This window comes from Copadichromis virginalis, linkage group LG3 (genome assembly GCF_057382275.1).
Source record: "Copadichromis virginalis isolate Kocher_CV1m ecotype Utaka linkage group LG3, C_Virginalis_male_GT1.1, whole genome shotgun sequence".
NCBI classification, from domain to species: domain Eukaryota; kingdom Metazoa; phylum Chordata; class Actinopteri; order Cichliformes; family Cichlidae; genus Copadichromis; species Copadichromis virginalis.
The window spans coordinates 2,603,376-2,610,967 of NC_140620.1; the positions used below are offsets into that span (position 1 = coordinate 2,603,376).

Consider the following 7,592-nt stretch of genomic DNA (forward strand, 5'->3'; position numbering starts at 1 on the left):
GCCAAGGATCGAACCACCAACCTCCTGATCAGTAGCTGATCTGCTCCACCACCTGAGCTACAGCCACCCGTCCAGATGCTATAAACATCTGCTTTGTCTGTAACGACAGTATCAAAGTGCAGAGCATTGTTTTTACTAAAATTCAACACTTTCAGATGAAAATCTGCCTGCTCCCCCCTCAGTGCCACATTTTTAGGATGATATTCTTGGATATTCTTTTCTTTAATATTTATGCTTTTGGACTGAGGGTATCTAATAGACACGCTGTCACTGTACTACCAGCTGTGAGGCCTCTGCTTTTGCTTTGAGCTGTTTGTATTTTGTCTCCTGAGTGTGTTTTTCAAAGGACATCTTCATCAGTTTGATTTTGTTACCACAAACTTTGTGTAAAGTTCACAACAGAGGTAAAGAGATTTAAACACCCCAGTTTAAGGAGGCAGGCAGGGGCTGGACCAGCTGCACAGGACAGGTGAAGCAGAGAGAGTCGGGGAGACGTGCAAAGAAGCAGAGGGAACATTTTACAAGATGATAAATGGCAGATTTAGATGACTGAGGACTTTGTTGACAAGATTAAAAGACACCTCACAATCACAATCAGTTGACACCTCTCAGTCCACTGATTGTGTTTAGGAAAAAAGCAGCTAAATACACTGAGATGTTGTTTGTACGATGTGGGTTTGTCAAACTTTGAGTGAACAAAAGCAGAAAAACAGTAAAAGATGCAGAAGGTGAAATTCAGGTTTATTTCATGAACACAGTGAAACATTTTACAGTCCACAGAGCAAAGTAGCATACATGATAAATAGATCCACATAACACGGACAGTGAGAAGTAAAACTGTCATCATACCAGATATTCTGCAAACTTAAAATAAACCCCTGAAATTAGAGTTCAGTGTTTTAAGTCTTCTATTAAAAAACACGAGTCGACACTCCTTTCTCCAGCAGCGTTACTGAAGTGACACTTTGACGCTTCATATCGTTTGGCGTTATTTTTGTGCCACTATTCTGAGCGCACACAAAAACTATTTGAGTGCATAAAAACATTTTTGCAGCTGCAAGTGTTGCATTTTGAGGAGAAATTCATTTTGAGCAAAACAAAGCTAAATTTGAGCGAACAAAATTCATTGCTGCGTGCAGAAACTGTATTTCAGTGTTTGCTATTATCCACACACACACACAGACGCAGCCCCTCTCGTGGTTTTTCATTTTTATGTTTGTTTGTTTGTTTTTGTAACGCTATAAACAATAAAAGGTGGATTAGCCAGTTGGTCATGATCAACTCTGGGCTGGACCAATTACAATGCATCCATATTAAGGGGGAAAGGAACGCGATTCGTCCTGCACTTCAGCAACAATGAAGAAAAGACACACAGCTGTATGTATTTAATATTTCTTTCTAGTATCAGCTGATGTTTGCTGGAGCCACAGCTGTAAAGCTGCTGGTCATGATGTCTGTTTAGATATGTGGTGAGAGGGAAACATGAAGGTGAAACAAATCATACATATATACCAACAAGACGGTGCACATCACTGTCACAACAGCGTTTGTTTCAGTTCAAAGGCTTTATGGCTTTTGCTATAATACCTGGTGTTGCAGGCGGCCGACTTTTTTGGTCAGTTCAGCCTCATATATTATGTTTAACCCGAGTGACCACCCAGCAGTGTTGGGACTAACGCGTTATTAAGTAACGCGTTACAGTAACTACGTTATTATTGTGGTAACGAGCACGGTAACTAGTTATTATGCCAAAATCAGGAACGCGTTACTCGTTACTGGGATTTAGATAGGCTCGTTACTCGTTACTTCGTGTGGTGGCTGTCGCGGAGCTTCCACAGATTCAGTAACATTAGCAAGTGGTGGAGGCCAGCAGGTGGATGAGGGAAGGGGAGGCAGGAGGAGCAGAGACCCGAAGCAGCCGCTGGTCCGAGAGTGTCAGATGATCTGAACTTCAGGTAAGAAGTTATGACCTGCAGTCTCTCTGGGTCAGATATAAACCAAGTTTAGGTGGAGTTTATTTTCGTTATTCTGACTTTTTCATACTGCGTGCTAGCTAGCATGACGGAGTTTCTATACAGCTGGGTGGGTGCTATGAAGTTAATGATGTTGAACTTTATTTTGTTCATAAGTTATTAGAGTTGCCAACCGTCCCGTCTGGTATTCAGAGAAAATATTACGCGTTTCGTATTGAGCTGAAAAGGAACAGTTTGTCCCGTAATTCAGCTACAATGAAAAAGGCACAAAGCTGGAGTTATTCTGTGTCTTTGCTGCACAGCTGCCTCTTCTTCTCTCATTCTCCCCCCTGCCTCTCCTGTTTCTACTTCAATCATGAAACTGATCAATGATCAGCTGATCAGCTTTTCTCTCTTGTTTGTTTATCGCTCACTTTGCGCCAGAAAGAGGAAACCAGCGGATGTCGCGCTAAACAACAGCAGCACGTTTAAGCTTGATCGGCTGTTGTTAGAATTTATTTAATATTAATTTCTAGTATCAGCTGATGTTTGCTGGAGCCACAGCTGTAAAGCTGCTGGTCATGATGTCGGTTTGTATATGTGGTGAGAGGGAAACATGAAGATGAAAGCAGGAGATGTCCTTACTGAATCATCAGAGCTGAACAGGTGATGGAGAAACAGGTTTACCTTTTAGGTGACATGGATGAGTTGAAGTTATGAACTGTTTCTGAGAGACTAATAACACCAGGATCCTTTTCTAAGCAGCTGACAGCTGGTAACTGTGCAGGGGCGGGTCTAGCAAAGTGTTGCCAGGGGGGCAGGTAGGGCATTAACAGGGAGAGGGGGGCACAAAGAAATACTTTCTTATTCATTTCAAATGTCTCGCTTTTAAAAAAAATAATTATCTGAGTCTTACAACAAACGATTGATAGATTGATGCATATATACCATCACAACAGTGAACATCACTGTCACAACAGTGTTTGTTTTCATTCAAAGGCTTTATGATTTTTCCTATAATGGCGGCCGGTCTCTAGTCAAAATGCCCGGGACGATTTTCTGTCCCAGTCCAGCCCTGTATGCAGCTCATCTGCAGTCTGGTGTTACCTACATCTTCCTATTCAGAAGGCAGAATTTCAGAGTTCTGAGTACAATCAAAGCACCACGACTGCAGTTTTTGTGTTGGATGTAAAAGGCGCACATGACGCTGTGACGTAGGCTAGAATCATGGCAGCAGTCAACGACGGTCCAGGCGTGGGATTTCTCTCGTGGAAATATGCACATTATCTTTTCCTTTCTATTGGTAGGTGGCACAGTGCACTGTGGCAAGTAAGCAAGCTAGAAGACTGGCAAAGTTATGGAAGCAACACATTAACAAGAGAATTCTGAGTAAAACCAAAGTTACTTTCCCTAGTAACTCATTACTTTGAAAGTAACGAGTAACTTGAAGTAACTGAGTTACTTTTGAGAGATGTAACTAGTAATGTAACTAAGTTACTATTTTAAAGTAACTTACCCAACACTGCCACCCAGTCAGCTAGTGGGTAACGTGCATCTCCCTATTTCTTGAGATACACGGCATCTTCAAGCCTGAAACAGTCAACAAAGTGCAGTTGTTAAAAACAATGTGACAATGCAACACACACACACACACACACACACGCACACGCACACACACACACACACACACACACACACACACACACACACACACACACACACACAAACACAAACACACACACACAATTTGCCATTTCAGCTCAACTGTCTAACAACAAAAGTCTTTCTATAGTGTCAGGATAAAAAGACAAAGTAATTCCTGTCTGTATAAATTTACCATGAAACGCCAAAATGCACACAGTGGATGATGCAGCCTGGCTACAGAGCTGAAGAGAAGCCTGGAGTTGTTCTTATTTTCTTCAATCAGTGATGAATAGTAAGATGTTCTGGTTTCACAGACAGCTTTCAAACCAGGCTAAATGATGATCTTTTAAATTTGTAACACGTCATTTCCTCTCCAGCTTATACCAAGTACTTTGAGGCTCTATTTTTCACAGGAGCTACAGTATTCAGTGTCATAGAGAGGCCTTTAAACTTGAGTTGTACAATGCTTGCAAGCATAAGCCTGCATATGTTATTCAGTAGAATGTAGGGCATAGGGTGATTGGAAATAGTATAACAGGAAGGAGGCAGTGGAGACTGAGGAAGTAAACTCAAATGCCTTAACATGTTCATCTTATGAGCAGAGTCGTGTAAGAGCAATAAAGCCAAATATGGATGTAACAGCTTTTCGTGACATAGGAGCCGCCCCTGAAGGCTGGTAGAAGGAAAACTTATAACCATATTTATTCATACATATGTCTAAGGAACAAACAACCCCTTTGATAAAAGGTGGTAAAGGTTACTGATGGGTAGAGTAACTATAATTATCACAGATGTTCTGTCAGTACTTCACCTTTGTACAAAAACTTAATGGGAGGGGGCAATAGATTATAAATGTAGCCGTTGCATTAGGATGTTTTTACACCAGCTTTAGCATGGACTGCATGGGACGTAGTGTGTTGGTCTCCAAAGTGTGCACTTTGCTTTGCCTTGTGATTGAAATACAGGAACTGAACCTTTTACAGCACTTTCAGAAAGACATCTACTGTGATAAAGTCTACTCTCCACCGCTGTGTAATCAATTATTGTAAATGTAAATGTTATCAGGAAACGATCAGACAGGAGAGGGTTTTCAGGAAACACTGTTAAATGTTCAGTTTCTGTGAGTGTGATTAAAGTGGTGGGTGGGTTCTTTTACATGTTGAGAGAAGCCAGTTGAGTCTAATAACAGATTAAATGCTGTGTTGAGCGGTCAAGGTGAAGAGGTCATGCTGCTAGCAAGCTGACTACGAGCAAAGATAAACTAGTGAAACAGTAAAGACACACAGAGTGAATACTTAGATCAACAATATATATTTAATCTGTGTAATATGCTGGGATATTGATAGTTGAACTATTGTGCTATATTGTGTAAATTTGCCATATATTGTATTATTTAATTCAGTGAGTCAGTTACTTTTCTTGTCATCTTGAGCAACTATTAGCACATAATTTCCCACCCACTCACCCACTCACCCACTCTATCAGCTCGTGTAGCTGTGGTTAACCCTGTCATTGGAGCTGATGAGCTCCAGAGTCACAGACTGGCTGATTACATCAAGACGGCCTCACTGACTCACTGACTGACTGAAGCTCTCAGGCTGTTTACACATAAACTGCAGCCTTAAAAAATTCAACACATCACTCAAAGAGTTCAATGAGACAATGTAAATGTTCGTGTTGTTTAGTGCAGATATCAAACAGAGCGGCCCACGGTGTGTGTGGGCGTAAAGCAGCTTATCCTTCAGTACATTCACGTGTTCTGCCATCTGCACCCTGACCTACTCACCTAAAACAACACTGTGTTTCCTGTACACGTCTGACTGTTTCCTGCTATTTGCAACCTCTTCAAACCTTTTTCTGACTGGCTATGGGGGGTGGGGCTGCTGCATGGGATGCACACTCAATGCAACCCATGATGTATGTTCTTAATAATGATAATGTATACTTTATTGATCCCTCTGCATTGAACCCATTCACTCTGTGGAACACAAACTCACTATGTGTTCATACACCTCTCTGCATTTACGTTTTAGTTATTATTATTAATCTCTCTTCCACAGCGCGTCTCTGTCGCATCTTCCTCCCCTCGCCCAAACTGCTCTCACATGGCCCTCCCTCGCTGAGCCTGGTGCTGCTGGAGGTTTCTTCCTGCTATTCTTTTTACTTTGCACCTTCAAATAACACAAGTGCTGTACAAGATTAAAACAAACAGCAATTTCAATCATTCATAATAATGAAGCTGAGGTGTGATGGTGAGTATCTGTCACGAGGTCAGAGGTCAGCAGGATGGTCAATACTGTGGGAACAGTTCATGCTGTGTTCTCCTGATGTGATGTGGTCCACACACACATGTGGCCACGTTTATGATGTAATTATGTTTATATAATCACTACTTGTCAAATGTAACCCAGTGTTAAAAACAGGATTAAAAGTATAAATATTCATACTCTCACGATGGGAATAAATATTGATAAAAACAAAATTAATTATAATAAATACTGATAAAAAGCATGTAAACATAAGTTTAATATGTACATATGTATATGTGGTATATAGATGGTGTGGGGGCAGGACTTAGTCCTGTAGAGTGTGTTTGTCAGATCCACTGAGCGACCAATCATTGGCCGGTCTGACCCTCCCCCAGTCTGTGCGCTGCTGAGACACCTGTGTGTGCCTTCGTGTGCCAGTCAGATACGCCAGAGACACAGACGGTGAAAGATCAGTTTACCGTGCGGCGAAGAAGCTAGCTGGATAGTGAAAGTCCTTTTTTCGGCGAGAATAATAAGAGTGATACTGTATTCCAGAGGCCGTGAGCCAACGTGAGCACTGTGAAGCCCCGTGTAGCATTTGTTGCTTTGCATGGTAAGTCCCAGGCAGCACACGTGCGTTAGCATAGCATGCTACTTACCGCTAGCTCCGATGCTAACTTCTGTTAGCCATTTTGCAATGAAAGTGCCTTTTCTGAGGCTAAAGCAATTAGCACTGAGTCTGCTGCACTTTATATGAGATGTTCTTTAAAGGTTTATGTCACATTACTGTGGTATTGATGTATAATGTATGGTTTTGTGCGACGTTGTTATGTTAGCACATGTTCCCTTCTCTCATGGTGCTAATTATAGTTCTGCACACTAAGTATTAGCAATGTGAAATTAAGTGCCTTCACCTGCACTGTACTTAGCTGAAACTTGATAAGTCTCAAGCCAATGTGTATTTTTAATGCACTGCTGAGCTATTTTGTATTGTTTTAAATGTGTGTTTCCTATGCACTTTTTCCCTTTGAAATGAGAATAATTTGTTGTACAACATAGAATATTTTGAAAGAAATTTAGAAGCACTACAAGCAACCAGTAGTAATAATAAGTTACAGGCATGATAGCTTAAATGCTGAACTACTGTGTTCTGGCCTGGTCCCCAGGTCAGGTTTTTTCCCTTTGCTTATTTGGATTGGATTGGTTTTGAGGACCTGAGAAGAATCGAGGATCCCTTTTCCAGTACTGGATGGCGAGCCCAGCCCAAAGAGCCGGATGAACTGGTAGATTGTAACCCGACTGGTTACAAACACACTGAGTGACTACTGAACATTGAAAGACTGAAATTGACTTTAAAAAAAAGACACAAAAGACAATATATCCTTAGGTCGACCATTTGTGGGGTTTATTTTATTTTGTTTTCAAGAAGCGCGCTCTACTTTTGTTAAATGTGCACAACTTTAATAATTGCTAATAAATACAATTGTGTTTTCTACACCTACTGTGTACAAGTCCTGTGTTGTCATACACCCTTGGCTCCTACGAATCTAGAACCTGTCTGATCTGGTCCATATTTCCCTTCTGTCCGCGTACTGTGGTTAAAGGTAACTATACTGCCCGCACTACATGCAAAGAAGGCAAGAAGTAGCACTAACAGGTCTAGTATTGCACCACCAGTGTTACACAAAGGTTGCAGAACGCCACAATTTTTCTAATTTTTATTGACATTCAAGCAGCTTAATGACTC

At 41.3% G+C, this 7,592-nt stretch overlaps 1 long non-coding RNA gene across 1 annotated transcript; it reads left to right on the plus strand.

The window, feature by feature from the left end:
* The first annotated feature begins 6,291 nt into the window (after positions 1–6,291).
* On the plus strand, positions 6,292–7,340 carry LOC146712292 (uncharacterized). The gene is made up of 2 exons (XR_014919034.1): positions 6,292–6,458; positions 7,012–7,340. It is a non-coding gene; the product is annotated as an uncharacterized LOC146712292 (long non-coding RNA).
* The last annotated feature ends 252 nt before the right edge of the window (positions 7,341–7,592 follow it).